Raw genomic sequence first — 26,103 nt, forward strand, 5'->3', positions numbered from 1 at the left:
TTAATATGAGGGTCCAGGGTTCAAGTCCCTGTTCAGGTGGGTGTCTTTTAAACAATGGTGTTTTTGTTTGTGAAATGGACATTATTGCAGAGTTAAAAATTATCCATTCCTGCAGGCAGCCATCTTTTAATTGTTGATGCTGATTATGTTCATTATTCAATGGGAAGGTGAATAGATTGGAAAGATTCTTTAGAATATTAAGAATGGACTTTATCACTCTTCAATAGGCACACATTATTGGCATCTAGTAATATAGTCATCACAAAGTAGTATCACTACATGTCAGTTCTAAAGACTTTGTTTCATCAGGAACTCAAATCCATCCTTCTTTGATAGGCACACAGTGATTAAATTAGACTAGTAATAAATCAATCCTCTTTGACAAAAATAATTGAATGTGATTATTGAAGTGAGGTGATACTTAAAGCATCTAAGGATTTACAACTTAAACACAGAGGAAACTAAAATATATTTCATCAAGAGACCCTACAAGCCAAGTCTTTCAGTTCATGATTGCAGTAACACATATATTTATCTACATTTTTTGTATTTGCACAGCAAATTGTCATGTTTTATATATTTCAAGCAGTTTCCAATATGGCAACTTCAGCACTCAGAGCCTGGATAGCTCAGTCGGTAGAGCATCAGACTTTTAATCTGAGGGTCCAGGGTTCAAGTCCCTGTTCAGGTGAGTGTCTTTTAAACAATGGTGTTTTTGTTTGTGAAATGGACAATTTTGCAGAGTTTAAAATTATCCATTCCTGCAGGCAGCCATCTATTAATTGTTGATGCTGATTATGTTCATTATTCAATGGGAAGGTGAATAGATTGGAAAGATTCTGTAGAATATTAAGAATGGACTTTATCACTCTTCAATAGGCACACATTATTGGCATCTAGTAATATAATCATCACAAAGTAGTATCACTACATGTCAGTTCTAAAGACTTTGTTTCATCAGGAACTCAAATCCATCCTTCTTTGATAGGCACACAGTGATTAAATTAGACAAGTAATAAATCAAACCTCTTTGACAAAAATAATTGAATGTGATTATTGAAGTGAGGTGATACTTAAAGCATCTAAGGAGTTACAACTTAAACACAGAGGAAACTAAAATATATTTCATCAAGAGACCCTACCAGCCAAGTCTTTCAGTTCATGATTGCAGTAACACATATATTTTTACACATTTTTTGTAATTGCACAGCAAATTGTCATGTTTTATATATTTCGAGCAGTTTCCAATATGGCAACTTCAGTGCTCAGAGCCTGGATAGCTCAGTCGGTAGAGCATCAGACTTTTAATCTGAGGGTCCAGGGTTCAAGTCCCTGTTCAGGCGAGTGTCTTTTAAACAATGTTGTTTTTGTTTGTGAAATGGACAATTTTGCAAAGTTTAAAATTATCCATTCCTGCAGGCAGCCATCTTTTAATTGTTGATGCTGATTATGTTCATTATTCAATGGGAAGGTGAATAGATTGGAAAGATTCTGTAGAATATTAAGAATGGACTTTATCACTCTTCAATAGGCACACATTATTGGCATCTAGTAATATAATCATCACAAAGTAGTATCGCTACATGTCAGTTCTAAAGACTTTATTTCATCAGGAACTCAAATCCATCCTTCTTTGATAGGCACACAGTGATTAAATTAGACAAGTAATAAATCAAACCTCTTTGACAAAAATAATTGAATGTGATTATTGAAGTAAGGTGATACTTAACGAATCTAAGGATTTACATCTTAAACACAGAGGAAACTAAAATATATTTCATCAAGAGAACCTATAAGCCAAGTCTTTCAGTTTATGATAGCTGTAACACATATATTTTTCCACATTTTTTGTAATTGCACAGCAAATTGTCATGTTTTATATATTTCGAGCAGTTTCCAATATGGCAACTTCAGTGCTCAGAGCCTGGATAGCTCAGTCGGTAGAGCATCAGACTTTTAATCTGAGGGTCCAGGGTTCAAGTCCCTGTTCAGGCGAGTGTCTTCTAAACAATGGTGTTTTTGTTTGTGAAATGGACAATTTTGCAGAGTTTAAAATTATCCATTCCTGCAGGCAGCCATCTTTTAATTGTTGATGCTGATTTTGTTCATTATTCAATGGGAAGGTGTATAGATTGGAGAGATTCTTTAGAATATTAAGAATGGACTTTATCACTCTTCAATAGGCACACATTATTGGCATCTAGTAATATAGTCATCACAAAGTAGTATCACTACATGTCAGTTCTAAAGACTTTGTTTCATCAGGAACTCAAATCCATCCTTCTTTGATAGGCACACAGTGATTAAATTAGACAAGTAATAAATCAAACCTCTTTGACAAAAATAATTGAATGTGATTATTGAAGTGAGGTGATACTTAAAGCATCTAAGGATTTACAACTTAAACACAGAGGAAACTAAAATATATTTCATCAAGAGACCCTACAAGCCAAGTCTTTCAGTTCATGATTGCAGTAACACATATATTTTTCCACATTTTTTGTAATTGCACAGCAAATTGTCATGTTTTAAATATTTCGAGCAGTTTCCAATATGGCAACATCAGTTTTCAGAGAATGGATAGCTCAGTCCGTAGAGCATCAGACTTTTAATCTGAGGGTCCAGGGTTCAAGTCCCTAATCAGGAGAGTGTCTTCTAAACAATGGTGTTTTTGTTTGTGAAATGGACAATTTTGCAGAGTTTAAAATCATCCATTCCTGCAGGCAGCCATCTTTTAATTGTTGATGCTGATTATGTTCATTATTCAATGGGAAGGTGTATAGATTGGAGAGATTCTTTAGAATATTAAGAATGGACTTTATCACTCTTCAATAGGCACACATTATTGGCATCTAGTAATATAGTCATCACAAAGTAGTATCACTACATGTCAGTTCTAAAGACTTTGTTTCATCAGGAACTCAAATCCATCCTTCTTTGATAGGCACACAGTGATTAAATTAGACAAGTAATAAATCAAACCTCTTTGACAAAAATAATTGAATGTGATTATTGAAGTGAGGTGATACTTAAAGCATCTAAGGATTTACAACTTAAACACAGAGGAAACTAAAATATATTTCATCAAGAGACCCTACAAGCCAAGTCTTTCAGTTCATGATTGCAGTAACACATATATTTTTCCACATTTTTTGTAATTGCACAGCAAATTGTCATGTTTTAAATATTTCGAGCAGTTTCCAATATGGCAACATCAGTTTTCAGAGAATGGATAGCTCAGTCAGTAGAGCATCAGACTTTTAATCTGAGGGTCCAGGGTTCAAGTCCCTAATCAGGAGAGTGTCTTCTAAACAATGGTGTTTTTGTTTGTGAAATGGACAATTTTGCAGAGTTTAAAATCATCCATTCCTGCAGGCAGCCATCTTTTAATTGTTGATGCTGATTATGTTCATTATTCAATGGGAAGGTGTATAGATTGGAGAGATTCTTTAGAATATTAAGAATGGACTTTATCACTCTTCAATAGGCACACATTATTGGCATCTAGTAATATAGTCATCACAAAGTAGTATCACTACATGTCAGTTCTAAAGACTTTGTTTCATCAGGAACTCAAATCCATCCTTCTTTGATAGGCACACAGTGATTAAATTAGACAAGTAATAAATCAAACCTCTTTGACAAAAATAATATAATGTGATTATTGAAGTGAGGTGATACTTAAAGCATCTAAGGATTTACAACTTAAACACAGAGGAAACTAAAATATATTTTATCAAGAGACCCTACAAGCCAAGTCTTTCAGTTCATGATTGCAGTAACACATATATTTTTCCACATTTTTTGTAATTGCACAGCAAATTGTCATGTTTTATATATTTCGAGCAGTTTCCAATATGGCAACTTCAGCACTCAGAGCTTTGATAGCTCAGTCGGTAGAGCATCAGACTTTTAATCTGAGGGTCCAGGGTTCAAGTCCCTGTTCAGGTGGGTGTCTTTTAAACAATGGTGTTTTTGTTTGTGAAATGGACATTATTGCAGAGTTAAAAATTATCCATTCCTGCAGGCAGCCATCTTTTAATTGTTGATGCTGATTATGTTCATTATTCAATGGGAAGGTGAATAGATTGGAAAGATTCTGTAGAATATTAAGAATGGACTTTATCACTCTTCAATAGGCACACATTATTGGCATCTAGTAATATAATCATCACAAAGTAGTATCGCTACATGTCAGTTCTAAAGACTTTATTTCATCAGGAACTCAAATCCATCCTTCTTTGATAGGCACACAGTGATTAAATTAGACAAGTAATAAATCAAACCTCTTTGACAAAAATAATTGAATGTGATTATTGAAGTAAGGTGATACTTAACGAATCTAAGGATTTACATCTTAAACACAGAGGAAACTAAAATATATTTCATCAAGATACCCTACAAGCCAAGTCTTTAAGTTCATGATTGCAGTAACACATATATTTTTCCACATTTTTTGTAATTGCACAGCAAATTGTCATGTTTTATATATTTTGAGCAGTTTCTAATATGGCAAATTCAGTGCTCAGAGCCTGGATAGCTCAGTCGTTAGAGCTTCAGACTTTTAATCTGAGGGTCCAGGGTTCAAGTCCCTGTTCAGGTGAGTGTCTTTTAAACAATGGTGTTTTTGTTTGTGAAATGGACAATTTTGCAGAGTATAAAATTATCCATTCCTGCAGGCAGCCATCTTTTAATTGTTGATGCTGATTATGTTCATTATTCAATGGGAAGGTGAATAGATTGGAAAGATTCTGTAGAATATTAAGAATGGACTTTATCACTCTTCAATAAGCACACATTATTGGCATCTAGTAATATAATCATCACAAAGTAGTATCGCTACATGTCAGTTCTAAAGACTTTATTTCATCAGGAACTCAAATCCATCCTTCTTTGATAGGCACACAGTGATTAAATTAGACAAATAATAAATCAAACATCTTTGACAAAAATAATTGAATGTGATTATTGAAGTAAGGTGATACTTAACGAATCTAAGAATTTACATCTTAAACACAGAGGAAACTAAAATATATTTCATCAAGATACCCTACAAGCCAAGTCTTTCAGTTCATGATTGCAGTAACACATATATTTTTCCACATTTTTTGTAATTGCACATCAAATTGTCATGTTTTATATATTTCGAGCAGTTTCCAATATGGCAACTTCAGTGTTCAGAGAATGGATAGCTCAGTCGGTAGAGCATCAGACTTTTACTCTGAGGGTCCAGGGTTCAAGTCCCTGTTCAGGCGAGTGTCTTTTATACAATGGTGTTTTTGTTTGTGAAATGGACAATTTTGCAGAGTTTAAAATTATCCATTCCTGCAGGCAGCCATCTTTTAATTGTTGATGCTGATTATGTTCATTATTCGATGGGAAGGTTAATAGATTGGAAAGATTCTGTAGAATATTAAGAATGGACTTTATCACTCTTCAATAGGCACACATTATTGGCATCTAGTAATATAATCATCACAAAGTAGTATCGCTACATGTTAGTTCTAAAGACTTTATTTCATCAGGAACTCAAATCCATCCTTCTTTGATAGGCACACAGTGATTAAATTAGACTAGTAATAAATCAATCCTCTTTGACAAAAATAATTGAATGTGATTATTGAAGTGAGGTGATACTTAAAGCATCTAAGGATTTACAACTTAAACACAGAGGAAACTAAAATATATTTCATCAAGAGACCCTACAAGCCAAGTCTTTCAGTTCATGATTGCAGTAACACATATATTTATCCACATTTTTTGTATTTGCACAGCAAATTGTCATGTTTTATATATTTCAAGCAGTTTCCAATATGGCAACTTCAGCACTCAGAGCCTGGATAGCTCAGTCGGTAGAGCATCAGACTTTTAATCTGAGGGTCCAGGGTTCAAGTCCCTGTTCAGGTGAGTGTCTTTTAAACAATGGTGTTTTTGTTTGTGAAATGGACAATTTTGCAGAGTTTAAAATTATCCATTCCTGCAGGCAGCCATCTATTAATTGTTGATGCTGATTATGTTCATTATTCAATGGGAAGGTGAATAGATTGGAAAGATTCTGTAGAATATTAAGAATGGACTTTATCACTCTTCAATAGGCACACATTATTGGCATCTAGTAATATAATCATCACAAAGTAGTATCACTACATGTCAGTTCTAAAGACTTTGTTTCATCAGGAACTCAAATCCATCCTTCTTTGATAGGCACACAGTGATTAAATTAGACAAGTAATAAATCAAACCTCTTTGACAAAAATAATTGAATGTGATTATTGAAGTGAGGTGATACTTAAAGCATCTAAGGAGTTACAACTTAAACACAGAGGAAACTAAAATATATTTCACCAAGAGACCCTACCAGCCAAGTCTTTCAGTTCATGATTGCAGTAACACATATATTTTTACACATTTTTTGTAATTGCACAGCAAATTGTCATGTTTTATATATTTCAAGCAGTTTCCAATATGGCAACTTCAGTGCTCAGAGCCTGGATAGCTCAGTCGGTAGAGCATCAGACTTTTAATCTGAGGGTCCAGGGTTCAAGTCCCTGTTCAGGCGAGTGTCTATTAAACAATGTTGTTTTTGTTTGTGAAATGGACAATTTTGCAAAGTTTAAAATTATCCATTCCTGCAGGCAGCCATCTTTTAATTGTTGATGCTGATTATGTTCATTATTCAATGGGAAGGTGAATAGATTGGAAAGATTCTGTAGAATATTAAGAATGGACTTTATCACTCTTCAATAGGCACACATTATTGGCATCTAGTAATATAATCATCACAAAGTAGTATCGCTACATGTCAGTTCTAAAGACTTTATTTCATCAGGAACTCAAATCCATCCTTCTTTGATAGGCACACAGTGATTAAATTAGACAAGTAATAAATCAAACCTCTTTGACAAAAATAATTGAATGTGATTATTGAAGTAAGGTGATACTTAACGAATCTAAGGATTTACATCTTAAACACAGAGGAAACTAAAATATATTTCATCAAGAGAACCTATAAGCCAAGTCTTTCAGTTTATGATAGCTGTAACACATATATTTTTCCACATTTTTTGTAATTGCACAGCAAATTGTCATGTTTTATATATTTCGAGCAGTTTCCAATATGGCAACTTCAGTGCTCAGAGCCTGGATAGCTCAGTCGGTAGAGCATCAGACTTTTAATCTGAGGGTCCAGGGTTCAAGTCCCTGTTCAGGCGAGTGTCTTCTAAACAATGGTGTTTTTGTTTGTGAAATGGACAATTTTGCAGAGTTTAAAATTATCCATTCCTGCAGGCAGCCATCTTTTAATTGTTGATGCTGATTTTGTTCATTATTCAATGGGAAGGTGTATAGATTGGAGAGATTCTTTAGAATATTAAGAATGGACTTTATCACTCTTCAATAGGCACACATTATTGGCATCTAGTAATATAGTCATCACAAAGTAGTATCACTACATGTCAGTTCTAAAGACTTTGTTTCATCAGGAACTCAAATCCATCCTTCTTTGATAGGCACACAGTGATTAAATTAGACAAGTAATAAATCAAACCTCTTTGACAAAAATAATTGAATGTGATTATTGAAGTGAGGTGATACTTAAAGCATCTAAGGATTTACAACTTAAACACAGAGGAAACTAAAATATATTTCATCAAGAGACCCTACAAGCCAAGTCTTTCAGTTCATGATTGCAGTAACACATATATTTTTCCACATTTTTTGTAATTGCACAGCAAATTGTCATGTTTTAAATATTTCGAGCAGTTTCCAATATGGCAACATCAGTTTTCAGAGAATGGATAGCTCAGTCAGTAGAGCATCAGACTTTTAATCTGAGGGTCCAGGGTTCAAGTCCCTAATCAGGAGAGTGTCTTCTAAACAATGGTGTTTTTGTTTGTGAAATGGACAATTTTGCAGAGTTTAAAATCATCCATTCCTGCAGGCAGCCATCTTTTAATTGTTGATGCTGATTATGTTCATTATTCAATGGGAAGGTGTATAGATTGGAGAGATTCTTTAGAATATTAAGAATGGACTTTATCACTCTTCAATAGGCACACATTATTGGCAACTAGTAATATAGTCATCACAAAGTAGTATCACTACATGTCAGTTCTAAAGACTTTGTTTCATCAGGAACTCAAATCCATCCTTCTTTGATAGGCACACAGTGATTAAATTAGACAAGTAATAAATCAAACCTCTTTGACAAAAATAATAGAATGTGATTATTGAAGTGAGGTGATACTTAAAGCATCTAAGGATTTACAACTTAAAAACACAGAGGAAACTAAAATATATTTTATCAAGAGACCCTACAAGCCAAGTCTTTCAGTTCATGATTGCAGTAACACATATATTTTTCCACATTTTTTGTAATTGCACAGCAAATTGTCATGTTTTATATATTTCGAGCAGTTTCCAATATGGCAACTTCAGCACTCAGAGCTTTGATAGCTCAGTCGGTAGAGCATCAGACTTTTAATCTGAGGGTCCAGGGTTCAAGTCCCTGTTCAGGTGGGTGTCTTTTAAACAATGGTGTTTTTGTTTGTGAAATGGACATTATTGCAGAGTTAAAAATTATCCATTCCTGCAGGCAGCCATCTTTTAATTGTTGATGCTGATTATGTTCATTATTCAATGGGAAGGTGAATAGATTGGAAAGATTCTGTAGAATATTAAGAATGGACTTTATCACTCTTCAATAGGCACACATTATTGGCATCTAGTAATATAATCATCACAAAGTAGTATCGCTACATGTCAGTTCTAAAGACTTTATTTCATCAGGAACTCAAATCCATCCTTCTTTGATAGGCACACAGTGATTAAATTAGACAAGTAATAAATCAAACCTCTTTGACAAAAATAATTGAATGTGATTATTGAAGTAAGGTGATACTTAACGAATCTAAGGATTTACATCTTAAACACAGAGGAAACTAAAATATATTTCATCAAGATACCCTACAAGCCAAGTCTTTAAGTTCATGATTGCAGTAACACATATATTTTTCCACATTTTTTGTAATTGCACAGCAAATTGTCATGTTTTATATATTTTGAGCAGTTTCTAATATGGCAAATTCAGTGCTCAGAGCCTGGATAGCTCAGTCGGTAGAGCTTCAGACTTTTAATCTGAGGGTCCAGGGTTCAAGTCCCTGTTCAGGTGAGTGTCTTTTAAACAATGGTGTTTTTGTTTGTGAAATGGACAATTTTGCAGAGTATAAAATTATCCATTCCTGCAGGCAGCCATCTTTTAATTGTTGATGCTGATTATGTTCATTATTCAATGGGAAGGTGAATAGATTGGAAAGATTCTGTAGAATATTAAGAATGGACTTTATCACTCTTCAATAAGCACACATTATTGGCATCTAGTAATATAATCATCACAAAGTAGTATCGCTACATGTCAGTTCTAAAGACTTTATTTCATCAGGAACTCAAATCCATCCTTCTTTGATAGGCACACAGTGATTAAATTAGATAAATAATAAATCAAACATCTTTGACAAAAATAATTGAATGTGATTATTGAAGTAAGGTGATACTTAACGAATCTAAGAATTTACATCTTAAACACAGAGGAAACTAAAATATATTTCATCAAGATACCCTACAAGCCAAGTCTTTCAGTTCATGATTGCAGTAACACATATATTTTTCCACATTTTTTGTAATTGCACATCAAATTGTCATGTTTTATATATTTCGAGCAGTTTCCAATATGGCAACTTCAGTGTTCAGAGAATGGATAGCTCAGTCGGTAGAGCATCAGACTTTTACTCTGAGGGTCCAGGGTTCAAGTCCCTGTTCAGGCGAGTGTCTTTTATACAATGGTGTTTTTGTTTGTGAAATGGACAATTTTGCAGAGTTTAAAATTATCCATTCCTGCAGGCAGCCATCTTTTTATTGTTGATGCTGATTATGTTCATTATTCGATGGGAAGGTTAATAGATTGGAAAGATTCTGTAGAATATTAAGAATGGACTTTATCACTCTTCAATAGGCACACATTATTGGCATCTAGTAATATAATCATCACAAAGTAGTATCGCTACATGTTAGTTCTAAAGACTTTATTTCATCAGGAACTCAAATCCATCCTTCTTTGATAGGCACACAGTGATTAAATTAGACAAGTAATAAATCAAACCTCTTTGACAAAATAATTGAATGTGATTATTGAAGTAAGGTGATACTTAACGAATCTAAGGATTTACATCTTAAACACAGAGGAAACTAAAATATATTTCATCAAGAGACCCTACAAGCCAAGTCTTTTAGTTCATGATAGCAGTAACACATATATTTTTCCAAATTTTTTGTAATTGAACAGCAAATTGTCATGTTTTATATATTTCGAGCAGTTTCCAATATGGCAATTTCAGCACTCAGATCCTGGATAGCTCAGTCGGTAGAGCATCAGACTTTTAATCTGAGGGTCCAGGGTTCAAGTCCCTGTTCAGGCGAGTGTCTTTTAAACAATGGTTTTTTTGTTTGTGAAGTGGACAATTTTGCAGAGTTTAAAATCATCCATTCCTGCAGGCAGCCATCTTTTAATTGTTGATGCTGATTATGTTCATTATTCAATGGGAAGGTGTATAGATTGGAGAGATTCTTTAGAATATTAAGAATGGACTTTATCACTCTTCAATAGGCACACATTATTGGCATCTAGTAATATAGTCATCACAAAGTAGTATCACTACATGTCAGTTCTAAAGACTTTGTTTCATCAGGAACTCAAATCCATCCTTCTTTGATAGGCACACAGTGATTAAATTAGACAAGTAATAAATCAAACCTCTTTGACAAAAATAATTGAATGTGATTATTGAAGTGAGGTGATACTTAAAGCATCTAAGGATTTACAACTTAAACACAGAGGAAACTAAAATATATTTCATCAAGAGACCCTACAAGCCAAGTCTTTCAGTTCATGATTGCAGTAACACATATATTTTTCCACATTTTTTGTAATTGCACAGCAAATTGTCATGTTTTATATATTTCAAGCAGTTTCCAATATGGCAACTTCAGCACTCAGAGCCTGGATAGCTCAGTCGGTAGAGCGTCAGACTTTTAATCTGAGGGTCCAGGGTTCAAGTCCCTGTTCAGGTGAGTGTCTTTTAAACAATGGTCTTTTTGTTTGTGAAATGGACAATTTTGCAGAGTTTAAAATTATCCATTCCTGCAGGCAGCCATCTTTTAATTGTTGATGCTGATTATGTTCATTATTCAATGGGAAGGTGTATAGATTGGAGAGATTCTTTAGAATATTAAGAATGGACTTTATCACTCTTCAATAGGCACACATTATTGGCATCTAGTAATATAGTCATCACAAAGTAGTATCACTACATGTCAGTTCTAAAGACTTTGTTTCATCAGGAACTCAAATCCATCCTTCTTTGATAGGCACACAGTGATTAAATTAGACAAGTAATAAATCAAACCTCTTTGACAAAAATAATTGAATGTGATTATTGAAGTAAGGTGATACTTAATGAATCTAAGGATTTACATCTTAAACACAGAGGAAACTAAAATATATTTCATCAAGAGACCCTACAAGCCAAGTCTTTCAGTTCATGATTGCAGTAACACATATATTTTTCCACATTTTTTGTAATTGCACAGCAAATTGTCATGTTTTATATATTTCGAGCAGTTTCCAATATGGCAACTTCAGCATTCAGAGCCAGGATAACTCAGACGGTAGAGCATCAAACTTTTAATCTGAGGGTCCAGGGTTCAAGTCCCTGTTCAGGCGAGTGTCTTTTAAACAATGGTGTTTTTGTTTGTGAAATGGACAATTTTGCAGAGTTTAAAATTATCCATTCCTGCAGGCAGCCATCTTTTAATTGTTGATGCTGATTATGTTCATTATTCAATGGGAAGGTGTATAGATTGGAAAGATTCTGTAGAATATTAAGAATGGACTTTATCACTCTTCAATATGCACACATTATTGGCATCTAGTAATATAATCATCACAAAGTAGTATCGCTACATGTCAGTTCTAAAGACTTTATTTAATCAGGAACTCAAATCCATCCTTCTTTGATAGGCACACAGTGATTAAATTAGACAAGTAATAAATCAAACTTCTTTGACAAAAATAATTGAATGTGATTATTGAAGTAAGGTGATACTTAACGAATCTAAGGATTTACATCTTAAACACAGAGGAAACTAAAATATATTTCATCAAGATACCCTACAAGCCAAGTCTTTAAGTTCATGATTGCAGTAACACATATATTTTTCCACATTTTTTGTAATTGCACAGCAAATTGTCATGTTTTATATATTTCGAGCAGTTTCTAATATGGCAACTTCAGTGCTCAGAGCCTGGATAGCTCAGTCGGTAGAGCTTCAGACTTTTAATCTGAGGGTCCAGGGTTCAAGTCCCTGTTCAGGTGAGTGTCTTTTAAACAATGGTGTTTTTGTTTGTGAAATGGACAATTTTGCAGAGTATAAAATTATCCATTCCTGCAGGCAGCCATCTTTTAATTGTTGATGCTGATTATGTTCATTAATCAATGGGAAGGTGAATAGATTGGAAAGATTCTGTAGAATATTAAGAATGGACTTTATCACTCTTCAATAGGCACACATTATTGGCATCTAGTAATATAATCATCACAAAGTAGTATCGCTACATGTCAGTTCTAAAGACTTTATTTCATCAGGAACTCAAATCCATCCTTCTTTGATAGGCACACAGTGATTAAATTAGACAAATAATAAATCAAACCTCTTTGACAAAAATAATTGAATGTGATTATTGAAGTAAGGTGATACTTAACGAATCTAAGAATTTACATCTTAAACACAGAGGAAACTAAAATATATTTCATCAAGATACCCTACAAGCCAAGTCTTTCAGTTCATGATTGCAGTAACACATATATTTTTCCACATTTTTGGTAATTGCACATCAAATTGTCATGTTTTATATATTTCGAGCAGTTTCCAATATGGCAACTTCAGTGTTCAGAGAATGGATAGCTCAGTCGGTAGAGCATCAGACTTTTACTCTGAGGGTCCAGGGTTCAAGTCCCTGTTCAGGCGAGTGTCTTTTAAACAATGGTGTTTTTATTTGTGAAATGGACAATTTTGCAGAGTTTAAAATTATCCATTCCTGCAGGCAGCCATCTTTTAATTGTTGATGCTGATTATGTTCATTATTCAATGGGAAGGTTAATAGATTGGAAAGATTCTGTAGAATATTAAGAATGGACTTTATCACTCTTCAATAGGCACACATTATTGGCATCTAGTAATATAATCATCACAAAGTAGTATCGCTACATGTTAGTTCTAAAGACTTTATTTCATCAGGAACTCAAATCCATTCTTCTTTGATAGGCACACAGTGATTAAATTAGACAAGTAATAAATCAAACCTCTTTGACAAAATAATTGAATGTGATTATTGAAGTAAGGTGATACTTAACGAATCTAAGGATTTACATCTTAAACACAGAGGAAACTAAAATATATTTCATCAAGAGACCCTACAAGCCAAGTCTTTTAGTTCATGATAGCAGTAACACATATATTTTTCCACATTTTTTGTAATTGCACAGCAAATTGTCATGTTTTATATATTTCAAGCAGTTTCCAATATGGCAACTTCAGCACTCAGAGCCTGGATAGCTCAGTCGGTAGAGCATCAGACTTTTAATCTGAGGGTCCAGGGTTCAAGTCCCTGTTCAGGTGAGTGTCTTTTAAACAATGGTCTTTTTGTTTGTGAAATGGACAATTTTGCAGAGTTTAAAATTATCCATTCCTGCAGGCAGCCATCTTTTAATTGTTGATGCTTATGTTCATTATTCAATGGGAAGGTGAAAAGATTGGAAAGATTCTGTAGAATATTAAGAATGGACTTTATCACTCTTCAATAGGCACAAATTGTTGGCATCTAGTAATATAATCATCACAAAGTAGTATCGCTACATGTTAGTTCTAAAGACTTTATTTCATCAGGAACTCAAATCCATCCTTCTTTGATAGGCACACAGTGGTTAAATTAGACAAGTAATAAATCAAACCTCTTTGACAAAAATAATTGAATGTGATTATTGAAGTAAGGTGATACTTAATGAATCTAAGGATTTACATCTTAAACACAGAGGAAACTAAAATATATTTCATCAAGAGACCCTACAAGCCAAGTCTTTCAGTTCATGATTGCAGTAACACATATATTTTTCCACATTTTTTGTAATTGCACAGCAAATTGTCATGTTTTATATATTTCGAGCAGTTTCCAATATGGCAACTTCAGCATTCAGAGCCAGGATAACTCAGACGGTAGAGCATCAAACTTTTAATCTGAGGGTCCAGGGTTCAAGTCCCTGTTCAGGCGAGTGTCTTTTAAACAATGGTGTTTTTGTTTGTGAAATGGACAATTTTGCAGAGTTTAAAATTATCCATTCCTGCAGGCAGCCATCTTTTAATTGTTGATGCTGATTATGTTCATTATTCAATGGGAAGGTGTATAGATTGGAAAGATTCTGTAGGATATTAAGAATGGACTTTATCACTCTTCAATATGCACACATTATTGGCATCTAGTAATATAATCATCACAAAGTAGTATCGCTACATGTCAGTTCTAAAGACTTTATTTAATCAGGAACTCAAATCCATCCTTCTTTGATAGGCACACAGTGATTAAATTAGACAAGTAATAAATCAAACTTCTTTGACAAAAATAATTGAATGTGATTATTGAAGTAAGGTGATACTTAACGAATCTAAGGATTTACATCTTAAACACAGAGGAAACTAAAATATATTTCATCAAGATACCCTACAAGCCAAGTCTTTAAGTTCATGATTGCAGTAACACATATATTTTTCCACATTTTTTGTAATTGCACAGCAAATTGTCATGTTTTATATATTTCGAGCAGTTTCTAATATGGCAACTTCAGTGCTCAGAGCCTGGATAGCTCAGTCGGTAGAGCTTCAGACTTTTAATCTGAGGGTCCAGGGTTCAAGTCCCTGTTCAGGTGAGTGTCTTTTAAACAATGGTGTTTTTGTTTGTGAAATGGACAATTTTGCAGAGTATAAAATTATCCATTCCTGCAGGCAGCCATCTTTTAATTGTTGATGCTGATTATGTTCATTAATCAATGGGAAGGTGAATAGATTGGAAAGATTCTGTAGAATATTAAGAATGGACTTTATCACTCTTCAATAGGCACACATTATTGGCATCTAGTAATATAATCATCACAAAGTAGTATCGCTACATGTCAGTTCTAAAGACTTTATTTCATCAGGAACTCAAATCCATCCTTCTTTGATAGGCACACAGTGATTAAATTAGACAAATAATAAATCAAACCTCTTTGACAAAAATAATTGAATGTGATTATTGAAGTAAGGTGATACTTAACGAATCTAAGAATTTACATCTTAAACACAGAGGAAACTAAAATATATTTCATCAAGATACCCTACAAGCCAAGTCTTTCAGTTCATGATTGCAGTAACACATATATTTTTCCACATTTTTGGTAATTGCACATCAAATTGTCATGTTTTATATATTTCGAGCAGTTTCCAATATGGCAACTTCAGTGTTCAGAGAATGGATAGCTCAGTCGGTAGAGCATCAGACTTTTACTCTGAGGGTCCAGGGTTCAAGTCCCTGTTCAGGCGAGTGTCTTTTAAACAATGGTGTTTTTATTTGTGAAATGGACAATTTTGCAGAGTTTAAAATTATCCATTCCTGCAGGCAGCCATCTTTTAATTGTTGATGCTGATTATGTTCATTATTCAATGGGAAGGTTAATAGATTGGAAAGATTCTGTAGAATATTAAGAATGGACTTTATCACTCTTCAATAGGCACACATTATTGGCATCTAGTAATATAATCATCACAAAGTAGTATCGCTACATGTTAGTTCTAAAGACTTTATTTCATCAGGAACTCAAATCCATTCTTCTTTGATAGGCACACAGTGATTAAATTAGACAAGTAATAAATCAAACCTCTTTGACAAAATAATTGAATGTGATTATTGAAGTAAGGTGATACTTAACGAATCTAAGGATTTACATCTTAAACACAGAGGAAACTAAAATATATTTCATCAAGAGACCCTACAAGCCAAGTCTTTTAGTTCATGATAGCAGTAACACATATATTTTTCCACATTTTTTGTAATTGCACAGAAAATTATCATGTTTTATATATTTCGAGCAGTTTCTAATATGGCAACTTCAGTGCTCAGAGCCTGGATAGCTCCGTCGGTAGAGCTTCAGACTTTTAATCTGAGGGTCCAGGGTTCAAGTCCCTGTTCAGGTGAGTGTCTTTTAAACAATGGTGTTTTTGTTTGTGAAATGGACAATTTTGCAGAGTATAAAATTATCCATTCCTGCAGGCAGCCATCTTTTAATTGTTGATGCTGATTATGTTCATTATTCAATGGGAAGGTGAATAGATTGGAAAGATTCTGTAGAATATTAAGAATGGACTTTATCACTCTTCAATAGGCACACATTATTGGCATCTAGTAATATAATCATCACAAAGTAGTATCGCTACATGTCAGTTCTAAAGACTTTATTTCATCAGGAACTCAATCCATCCTTCTTTGATAGGCACACAGTGATTAAATTAGACAAGTAATAAATCAAACTTCTTTGACAAAAATAATTGAATGTGATTATTGAAGTAAGGTGATACTTAATGAATCTAAGGATTTACATCTTAAACACAGAGGAAACTAAAATATATTTCATCAAGAGACCCTACAAGCCAAGTCTTTCAGTTCATGATTGCAGTAACACATATATTTTTCCACATTTTTTGTAATTGCACAGCAAATTGTCATGTTTTATATATTTCGAGCAGTTTCCAATATGGCAACTTCAGCACTCAGAGCCAGGATAACTCAGACGGTAGAGCATCAGACTTTTAATCTGAGGGTCCAGGGTTCAAGTCCCTGTTCAGGCGAGTGTCTTTTAAACAATGGTGTTTTTGTTTGTGAAATGGACAATTTTGCAGAGTTTAAAATTATCCATTCCTGCAGGCAGCCATCTTTTAATTGTTGATGCTGATTATGTTCATTATTCAATGGGAAGGTGTATAGATTGGAAAGATTCTGTAGAATATTAAGAATGGACTTTATCACTCTTCAATATGCACACATTATTGGCATCTAGTAATATAATCATCACAAAGTAGTATCGCTACATGTCAGTTCTAAAGACTTTATTTAATCAGGAACTGAAATCCATCCTTCTTTGATAGGCACACAGTGATTAAATTAGACAAGTAATAAATCAAACTTCTTTGACAAAAATAATTGAATGTGATTATTGAAGTAAGGTGATACTTAACGAATCTAAGAATTTACATCTTAAACACAGAGGAAACTAAAATATATTTCATCAATATACCCTACAAGCCAAGTCTTTCAGTTCATGATTGCAGTAACACATATATTTTTCTACATTTTTTGTAATTGCACATCAAATTGTCATGTTTTATATATTTCGAGCAGTTTCCAATATGGCAACTTCAGTGTTCAGAGAATGGATAGCTCAGTCGGTAGAGCATCAGACTTTTAATCTGAGGGTCCAGGGTTCAAGTCCCTATTCAGGCGAGTGTCTTTTAAACAATGGTGTTTTTGTTTGTGAAATGGACAATTTTGCAGAGTTTAAAATTATCCATTCCTGCAGGCAGCCATCTTTTAATTGTTGATGCTGATTATGTTCATTATTCAATGGGAAGGTTAATAGATTGGGAAGATTCTGTAGAATATTAAGAATGGACTTTATCACTCTTCAATAGGCACACATTATTGGCATCTAGTAATATAATCATCACAAAGTAGTATCGCTACATGTTAGTTCTAAAGACTTTATTTCATCAGGAACTCAAATCCATCCTTCTTTGATAGGCACACAGTGATTAAATTAGACAAGTAATAAATCAAACCTCTTTGACAAAAATAATTGAATGTGATTATTGAAGTAAGGTGATACTTAACGAATCTAAGGATTTACATCTTAAACACAGAGGAAACTAAAATGTATTTCATCAAGAGACCCTACAAGCCAAGTCTTTTAGTTCATGATAGCAGTAACACATATATTTTTCCACATTTTTTGTAATTGAACAGCAAATTGTCATGTTTTATATATTTCGAGCAGTTTCCAATATGGCAACTTCAGCACTCAGAGCTTTGATAGCTCAGTCGGTAGAGCATCAGACTTTTAATCTGAGGGTCCAGGGTTCAAGTCCCTGTTCAGGTGGGTGTCTTTTAAACAATGCTGTTTTTGTTTGTGAAATGGACATTATTGCAGAGTTAAAAATTATCCATTCCTGCAGGCAGCCATCTTTTAATTGTTGATGCTGATTATGTTCATTATTCAATGGGAAGGTGAATAGATTGGAAAGATTCTGTAGAATATTAAGAATTGACTTTATCACTCTTCAATAGGCACACATTATTGGCATCTAGTAATATAATCATCACAAAGTAGTATCGCTACATGTCAGTTCTAAAGACTTTATTTCATCAGGAACTCAAATCCATCCTTCTTTGATAGGCACACAGTGATTAAATTAGACAAGTAATAAATCAAACCTCTTTGACAAAAATAATTGAATGTGATTATTGAAGTAAGGTGATACTTAACGAATCTAAGGATTTACATCTTAAACACAGAGGAAACTAAAATATATTTCATCAAGATACCCTACAAGCCAAGTCTTTAAGTTCATGATTGCAGTAACACATATATTTTTCCACATTTTTTGTAATTGCACAGCAAATTGTCATGTTTTATATATTTCGAGCAGTTTCTAATATGGCAAATTCAGTGCTCAGAGCCTGGATAGCTCAGTCGGTAGAGCTTCAGACTTTTAATCTGAGGGTCCAGGGTTCAAGTCCCTGTTCAGGCGAGTGTCTTTTAAACAATGGTGTTTTTGTTTGTGAAATGGACAATTTTGCAGAGTATAAAATTATCCATTCCTGCAGGCAGCCATCTTTTAATTGTTGATGCTGATTATGTTCATTATTCAATGGGAAGGTGAATAGATTGGAAAGATTCTGTAGAATATTAAGAATGGACTTTATCACTCTTCAATAAGCACACATTATTGGCATCTAGTAATATAATCATCACAAAGTAGTATCGCTACATGTCAGTTCTAAAGACTTTATTTCATCAGGAACTCAAATCCATCCTTCTTTGATAGGCACACAGTGATTAAATTAGACAAATAATAAATCAAACATCTTTGACAAAAATAATTGAATGTGATTATTGAAGTAAGGTGATACTTAACGAATCTAAGAATTTACATCTTAAACACAGAGGAAACTAAAATATATTTCATCAAGATACCCTACAAGCCAAGTCTTTCAGTTCATGATTGCAGTAACACATATATTTTTCCACATTTTTTGTAATTGAACAGCAAATTGTCATGTTTTATATATTTCGAGCAGTTTCCAATATGGCAATTTCAGCACTCAGAGTCTGGATAGCTCAGTCGGTAGAGCATCAGACTTTTAATCTGAGGGTCCAGGGTTCAAGTCCCTGTTCAGGCGAGTGTCTTTTAAACAATGGTTTTTTTGTTTGTGAAGTGGACAATTTTGCAGAGTTTAAAATCATCCATTCCTGCAGGCAGCCATCTTTTAATTGTTGATGCTGATTATGTTCATTATTCAATGGGAAGGTGTATAGATTGGAGAGATTCTTTAGAATATTAAGAATGGACTTTATCACTCTTCAATAGGCACACATTATTGGCATCTAGTAATATAGTCATCACAAAGTAGTATCACTACATGTCAGTTCTAAAGACTTTGTTTCATCAGGAACTCAAATCCATCCTTCTTTGATAGGCACACAGTGATTAAATTAGACAAGTAATAAATCAAACCTCTTTGACAAAAATAATTGAATGTGATTATTGAAGTGAGGTGATACTTAAAGCATCTAAGGATTTACAACTTAAACACAGAGGAAACTAAAATATATTTCATCAAGAGACCCTACAAGCCAAGTCTTTCAGTTCATGATTGCAGTAACACATATATTTTTCCACATTTTTTGTAATTGCACAGCAAATTGTCATGTTTTATATATTTCGAGCAGTTTCCAATATGGCAACTTCAGCACTCAGAGCCTGGATAGCTCAGTCGGTAGAGCGTCAGACTTTTAATCTGAGGGTCCAGGGTTCAAGTCCCTGTTCAGGTGAGTGTCTTTTAAACAATGGTCTTTTTGTTTGTGAAATGGACAATTTTGCAGAGTTTAAAATTATCCATTCCTGCAGGCAGCCATCTTTTAATTGTTGATGCTTATGTTCATTATTCAATGGGAAGGTGAAAAGATTGGAAAGATTCTGTAGAATATTAAGAATGGACTTTATCACTCTTCAATAGGCACAAATTGTTGGCATCTAGTAATATAATCATCACAAAGTAGTATCGCTACATGTTAGTTCTAAAGACTTTATTTCATCAGGAACTCAAATCCATCCTTCTTTGATAGGCACACAGTGGTTAAATTAGACAAGTAATAAATCAAACCTCTTTGACAAAAATAATTGAATGTGATTATTGAAGTAAGGTGATACTTAATGAATCTAAGGATTTACATCTTAAACACAGAGGAAACTAAAATATATTTCATCAAGAGACCCTACAAGCCAAGTCTTTCAGTTCATGATTGCAGTAACAGATATATTTTTCCACATTTTTTGTAATTGCACAGCAAATTGTCATGTTTTATATATTTCGAGCAGTTTCCAATATGGCAACTTCAGCTCTCAGAGCCAGGATAACTCAGACGGTAGAGCATCAGACTTTTAATCTGAGGGTCCAGGGTTCAAGTCCCTGTTCAGGCGAGTGTCTTTTAAACAATGGTGTTTTTGTTTGTGAAATGGACAATTTTGCAGAGTTTAAAATTATCCATTCCTGCAGGCAGCCATCTTTTAATTGTTGATGCTGATTATGTTCATTATTCAATGGGAAGGTGTATAGATTGGAAAGATTCTGTAGAATATTAAGAATGGACTTTATCACTCTTCAATATGCACACATTATTGGCATCTAGTAATATAATCATCACAAAGTAGTATCGCTACATGTCAGTTCTAAAGACTTTATTTAATCAGGAACTCAAATCCATCCTTCTTTGATAGGCACACAGTGATTAAATTAGACAAGTAATAAATCAAACTTCTTTGACAAAAATAATTGAATGTGATTATTGAAGTAAGGTGATACTTAACGAATCTAAGGATTTACATCTTAAACACAGAGGAAACTAAAATATATTTCATCAAGATACCCTACAAGCCAAGTCTTTAAGTTCATGATTGCAGTAACACATATATTTTTCCACATTTTTTGTAATTGCACAGCAAATTGTCATGTTTTATTTATTTCGAGCAGTTTCTAATATGGCAAGTTCAGTGCTCAGAGCCTGGATAGCTCAGTCGGTAGAGCTTCAGACTTTTAATCTGAGGGTCCAGGGTTCAAGTCCCTGTTCAGGTGAGTGTCTTTTAAACAATGGTGTTTTTGTTTGTGAAATGGACAATTTTGCAGAGTATAAAATTATCCATTCCTGCAGGCAGCCATCTTTTAATTGTTGATGCTGATTATGTTCATTAATCAATGGGAAGGTGAATAGATTGGAAAGATTCTGTAGAATATTAAGAATGGACTTTATCACTCTTCAATAGGCACACATTATTGGCATCTAGTAATATAATCATCACAAAGTAGTATCGCTACATGTCAGTTCTAAAGATTTTATTTCATCAGGAACTCAAATCCATCCTTCTTTGATAGGCACACAGTGATTAAATTAGACAAATAATAAATCAAACCTCTTTGACAAAAATAATTGAATGTGATTATTGAAGTAAGGTGATACTTAACGAATCTAAGAATTTACATCTTAAACACAGAGGAAACTAAAATATATTTCATCAAGATACCCTACAAGCCAAGTCTTTCAGTTCATGATTGCAGTAACACATATATTTTTCCACATTTTTGGTAATTGCACATCAAATTGTCATGTTTTATATATTTCGAGCAGTTTCCAATATGGCAACTTCAGTGTTCAGAGAATGGATAGCTCAGTCGGTAGAGCATCAGACTTTTACTCTGAGGGTCCAGGGTTCAAGTCCCTGTTCAGGCGAGTGTCTTTTAAACAATGGTGTTTTTGTTTGTGAAATGGACAATTTTGCAGAGTTTAAAATTATCCATTCCTGCAGGCAGCCATCTTTTAATTGTGGATGCTTATTATGTTCATTATTCAATGGGAAGGTTAATAGATTGGAAAGATTCTGTAGAATATTAAGAATGGACTTTATCACTCTTCAATAGGCACACATTATTGGCATCTAGTAATATAATCATCACAAAGTAGTATCGCTACATGTTAGTTCTAAAGACTTTATTTCATCAGGAACTCAAATCCATCCTTCTTTGATAGGCACACAGTGATTAAATTAGACAAGTAATAAATCAAACCTCTTTGACAAAATAATTGAATGTGATTATTGAAGTAAGGTGATACTTAACGAATCTAAGGATTTACATCTTAAACACAGAGGAAACTAAAATATATTTCATCAAGAGACCCTACAAGCCAAGTCTTTAAGTTCATGATAGCAGTAACACATATATTTTTCCACATTTTTTGTAATTGCACAGCAAATTATCATGTTTTATATATTTCGAGCAGTTTCTAATATGGCAACTTCAGTGCTCAGAGCCTGGATAGCTCCGTCGGTAGAGCTTCAGACTTTTAATCTGAGGGTCCAGGGTTCAAGTCCCTGTTCAGGTGAGTGTCTTTTAAACAATGGTGTTTTTGTTTGTGAAATGGACAATTTTGCAGAGTATAAAATTATCCATTCCTGCAGGCAGCCATCTTTTAATTGTTGATGCTGATTATGTTCATTATTCAATGGGAAGGTGAATAGATTGGAAAGATTCTGTAGAATATTAAGAATGGACTTTATCACTCTTCAATAGGCACACATTATTGGCATCTAGTAATATAATCATCACAAAGTAGTATCGCTACATGTCAGTTCTAAAGACTTTATTTCATCAGGAACTCAATCCATCCTTCTTTGATAGGCACACAGTGATTAAATTAGACAAATAATAAATCAAACCTCTTTGACAAAAATAATTGAATGTGATTATTGAAGTAAGGTGATACTTAACGAATCTAAGAATTTACATCTTAAACACAGAGGAAACTAAAATATATTTCATCAAGAGACCCTACAAGCCAAGTCTTTCAGTTCATGATTGCAGTAACACATATATTTTTCCACATTTTTTGTAATTGCACATCAAATTGTCATGTTTTATATATTTCGAGCAGTTTCCAATATGGCAACTTCAGTGTTCAGAGAATGGATAGCTCAGTCGGTAGAGCATCAGACTTTTACTCTGAGGGTCCAGGGTTCAAGTCCCTGTTCAGGCGAGTGTCTTTTAAACAATGGTGTTTTTGTTTGTGAAATGGACAATTTTGCAGAGTTTAAAATTATCCATTCCTGCAGGCAGCCATCTTTTAATTGTTGATGCTGATTATGTTCATTATTCAATGGGAAGGTGTATAGATTGGAAAGATTCTGTAGAATATTAAGAATGGACTTTATCACTCTTCAATAGGCACAAATTGTTGGCATCTAGTAATATAATCATCACAAAGTAGTATCGCTACATGTTAGTTCTAAAGACTTTGTTTCATCAGGAACTCAAATTCATCCTTCTTTGATAGGCACACAGTGATTAAATTAGACAAGTAATAAATCAAACCTCTTTTACAAAAATAATTGAATGTGATTATTGAAGTGAGGTGATACTTAAAGCATCTAAGGATTTACAACTTAAACACAGAGGAAACTAAAATATATTTCATCAAGAGACCCTACAAGCCAAGTCTTTCAGTTCATGATTGCAGTAACACATATATTTTTCCACATTTTTTGTAATTGCACAGCAAATTGTCATGTTTTATATATTTCGAGCAGTTTCTAATATGGCAACTTCAGTGCCCAGAGCCTGGATAGCTCAGTCGGTAGAGCTTCAGACTTTTAATCTGAGGGTCCAGGGTTCAAGTCCCTATTCAGATGAGTGTCTTTTAAACAATGGTGTTATTGTTTGTGAAATGGACAATTTTGCAGAGTTTAAAATTATCCATTCCTGCAGGCAGCCATCTTTTAATTGTTGATGCTGATTATGTTCATTATTCAATGGGAAGGTTAATAGATTGGAAAGATTTATTAGAATATTAAGAATGGACTTTATCACTCTTCAATAGGCACACATTATTGGCATCTAGTAATATAATCATCACAAAGTAGTATCGCTACATGTCAGTTCTAAAGACTTTATTTAATCAGGAACTCAAATCCATCCTTCTTTGATAGGCACACAGTGATTAAATTAGACAAGTAATAAATCAAACTTCTTTGACAAAAATAATTGAATGTGATTATTGAAGTAAGGTGATACTTAACGAATCTAAGGATTTACATCTTAAACACAGAGGAAACTAAAATATATTTCATCAAGATACCCTACAAGCCAAGTCTTTCAGTTCATGATTGCAGTAACACATATATTTTTCCACATTTTTTGTAATTGCACAGCAAATTGTCATGTTTTATATATTTCGAGCAGTTTCTAATATGGCAACTTCAGTGCTCAGAGCCTAGATAGCTCAGTCGGTAGAGCTTCAGACTTTTAATCTGAGGGTCCAGGGTTCAAGTTCCTGTTCAGGCGAGTGTCTTTTAAACAATGGTGTTTTTGTTTGTGAAATGGACAATTTTGCAGAGTATAAAATTATCCATTCCTACAGGTAGCCATCTTTTAATTGTTGATGCTGATTATGTTCATTATTCAATGGGAAGGTGAATAGATTGGAAAGATTCTGTAGAATATTAAGAATGGACTTTATCACTCTTCAATAGGCACTCATTATTGGCATCTAGTAATATAATCATCACAAAGTAGTATCGCTACATGTCAGTTCTAAAGACTTTATTTCATCAGGAACTCAAATCCATCCTTCTTTGATAGGCACACAGTGATTAAATTAGACAAATAATAAATCAAACCTCTTTGACAAAAATAATTGAATGTGATTATTGAAGTAAGGTTATACTTAAAGAATCTAAGAATTTACATCTTAAACACAGAGGAAACTAAAATATATTTCATCAAGATACTCTACAAGCCAAGTCTTTCAGTTCATGATTGCAGTAACACATATATTTTTCCACATTTTTTGTAATTGCACATCAAATTGTCATGTTTTATATATTTCGAGCAGTTTCCAATATGGCAACTTCAGTGTTCAGAGAATGGATAGCTCAGTCGGTAGAGCATCAGACTTTTAATCTGAGGGTCCAGGGTTCAAGTCCCTATTCAGGCGAGTGTCTTTTAAACAATGGTGTTTTTGTTTGTGAAATGGACAATTTTGCAGAGTTTAAAATTATCCATTCCTGCAGGCAGCCATCTTTTAATTGTTGATGCTGATTATGTTCATTATTCAATGGGAAGGTTAATAGATTGGAAAGATTCTGTAGAATATTAAGAATGGACTTTATCACTCTTCAATAGGCACACATTATTGGCATCTAGTAATATAATCATCACAAAGTAGTATCGCTACATTTTAGTTCTAAAGACTTTATTTCATCAGGAACTCAAATCCATCCTTCTTTGATAGGCACACAGTGATTAAATTAGACAAGTAATAAATCAAACCTCTTTGACAAAAATAATTGAATGTGATTATTGAAGTAAGGTGATACTTAATGAATCTAAGGATTTACATCTTAAACACAGAGGAAACTAAAATATATTTCATCAAGAGACCCTACAAGCCAAGTCTTTCAGTTCATGATTGCAGTAACACATATATTTTTCCACATTTTTTGTAATTGCACAGCAAATTGTCATGTTTTATATATTTCGAGCAGTTTCCAATATGGCAACTTCAGCACTCAGAGCCAGGATAACTCAGACGGTAGAGCATCAGACTTTTAATCTGAGGGTCCAGGGTTCAAGTCCCTGTT

At 33.7% G+C, this 26,103-nt stretch overlaps 20 non-coding genes across 20 annotated transcripts; all 20 read left to right on the plus strand.

Moving 5' to 3' along the window:
• Nucleotides 1-618: 618 nt before the first annotated feature.
• On the plus strand, nt 619-691 carry TRNAK-UUU (transfer RNA lysine (anticodon UUU)). Its single transcript has one exon. It is a non-coding gene; the product is annotated as a tRNA-Lys (tRNA).
• A 579-nt stretch (nt 692-1,270) lies between these two features.
• On the plus strand, nt 1,271-1,343 carry TRNAK-UUU (transfer RNA lysine (anticodon UUU)). The gene has a single exon. It is a non-coding gene; the product is annotated as a tRNA-Lys (tRNA).
• A 579-nt stretch (nt 1,344-1,922) lies between these two features.
• TRNAK-UUU (transfer RNA lysine (anticodon UUU)) lies at nt 1,923-1,995 on the plus strand. The gene has a single exon. It is a non-coding gene; the product is annotated as a tRNA-Lys (tRNA).
• A 2,535-nt stretch (nt 1,996-4,530) lies between these two features.
• Nucleotides 4,531-4,603, plus strand: TRNAK-UUU (transfer RNA lysine (anticodon UUU)). The gene has a single exon. It is a non-coding gene; the product is annotated as a tRNA-Lys (tRNA).
• A 1,231-nt stretch (nt 4,604-5,834) lies between these two features.
• TRNAK-UUU (transfer RNA lysine (anticodon UUU)) lies at nt 5,835-5,907 on the plus strand. The gene has a single exon. It is a non-coding gene; the product is annotated as a tRNA-Lys (tRNA).
• Nucleotides 5,908-6,486: 579 nt separating this feature from the next.
• On the plus strand, nt 6,487-6,559 carry TRNAK-UUU (transfer RNA lysine (anticodon UUU)). The gene has a single exon. It is a non-coding gene; the product is annotated as a tRNA-Lys (tRNA).
• A 579-nt stretch (nt 6,560-7,138) lies between these two features.
• TRNAK-UUU (transfer RNA lysine (anticodon UUU)) lies at nt 7,139-7,211 on the plus strand. The gene has a single exon. It is a non-coding gene; the product is annotated as a tRNA-Lys (tRNA).
• A 1,885-nt stretch (nt 7,212-9,096) lies between these two features.
• On the plus strand, nt 9,097-9,169 carry TRNAK-UUU (transfer RNA lysine (anticodon UUU)). The gene has a single exon. It is a non-coding gene; the product is annotated as a tRNA-Lys (tRNA).
• A 1,230-nt stretch (nt 9,170-10,399) lies between these two features.
• On the plus strand, nt 10,400-10,472 carry TRNAK-UUU (transfer RNA lysine (anticodon UUU)). The gene has a single exon. It is a non-coding gene; the product is annotated as a tRNA-Lys (tRNA).
• A 579-nt stretch (nt 10,473-11,051) lies between these two features.
• On the plus strand, nt 11,052-11,124 carry TRNAK-UUU (transfer RNA lysine (anticodon UUU)). The gene has a single exon. It is a non-coding gene; the product is annotated as a tRNA-Lys (tRNA).
• A 1,231-nt stretch (nt 11,125-12,355) lies between these two features.
• TRNAK-UUU (transfer RNA lysine (anticodon UUU)) lies at nt 12,356-12,428 on the plus strand. Its single transcript has one exon. It is a non-coding gene; the product is annotated as a tRNA-Lys (tRNA).
• A 1,230-nt stretch (nt 12,429-13,658) lies between these two features.
• TRNAK-UUU (transfer RNA lysine (anticodon UUU)) lies at nt 13,659-13,731 on the plus strand. Its single transcript has one exon. It is a non-coding gene; the product is annotated as a tRNA-Lys (tRNA).
• A 1,228-nt stretch (nt 13,732-14,959) lies between these two features.
• Nucleotides 14,960-15,032, plus strand: TRNAK-UUU (transfer RNA lysine (anticodon UUU)). The gene has a single exon. It is a non-coding gene; the product is annotated as a tRNA-Lys (tRNA).
• Nucleotides 15,033-16,262: 1,230 nt separating this feature from the next.
• On the plus strand, nt 16,263-16,335 carry TRNAK-UUU (transfer RNA lysine (anticodon UUU)). The gene has a single exon. It is a non-coding gene; the product is annotated as a tRNA-Lys (tRNA).
• Nucleotides 16,336-18,869: 2,534 nt separating this feature from the next.
• On the plus strand, nt 18,870-18,942 carry TRNAK-UUU (transfer RNA lysine (anticodon UUU)). Its single transcript has one exon. It is a non-coding gene; the product is annotated as a tRNA-Lys (tRNA).
• A 579-nt stretch (nt 18,943-19,521) lies between these two features.
• TRNAK-UUU (transfer RNA lysine (anticodon UUU)) lies at nt 19,522-19,594 on the plus strand. Its single transcript has one exon. It is a non-coding gene; the product is annotated as a tRNA-Lys (tRNA).
• Nucleotides 19,595-20,173: 579 nt separating this feature from the next.
• On the plus strand, nt 20,174-20,246 carry TRNAK-UUU (transfer RNA lysine (anticodon UUU)). Its single transcript has one exon. It is a non-coding gene; the product is annotated as a tRNA-Lys (tRNA).
• Nucleotides 20,247-21,474: 1,228 nt separating this feature from the next.
• TRNAK-UUU (transfer RNA lysine (anticodon UUU)) lies at nt 21,475-21,547 on the plus strand. Its single transcript has one exon. It is a non-coding gene; the product is annotated as a tRNA-Lys (tRNA).
• Nucleotides 21,548-22,777: 1,230 nt separating this feature from the next.
• On the plus strand, nt 22,778-22,850 carry TRNAK-UUU (transfer RNA lysine (anticodon UUU)). The gene has a single exon. It is a non-coding gene; the product is annotated as a tRNA-Lys (tRNA).
• Nucleotides 22,851-24,732: 1,882 nt separating this feature from the next.
• On the plus strand, nt 24,733-24,805 carry TRNAK-UUU (transfer RNA lysine (anticodon UUU)). Its single transcript has one exon. It is a non-coding gene; the product is annotated as a tRNA-Lys (tRNA).
• Nucleotides 24,806-26,103: the final 1,298 nt, after the last annotated feature.

This window comes from Pseudophryne corroboree, chromosome 1 (genome assembly GCF_028390025.1).
Source record: "Pseudophryne corroboree isolate aPseCor3 chromosome 1, aPseCor3.hap2, whole genome shotgun sequence".
In the NCBI taxonomy this organism is placed as follows: Eukaryota; Metazoa; Chordata; class Amphibia; order Anura; family Myobatrachidae; genus Pseudophryne; species Pseudophryne corroboree.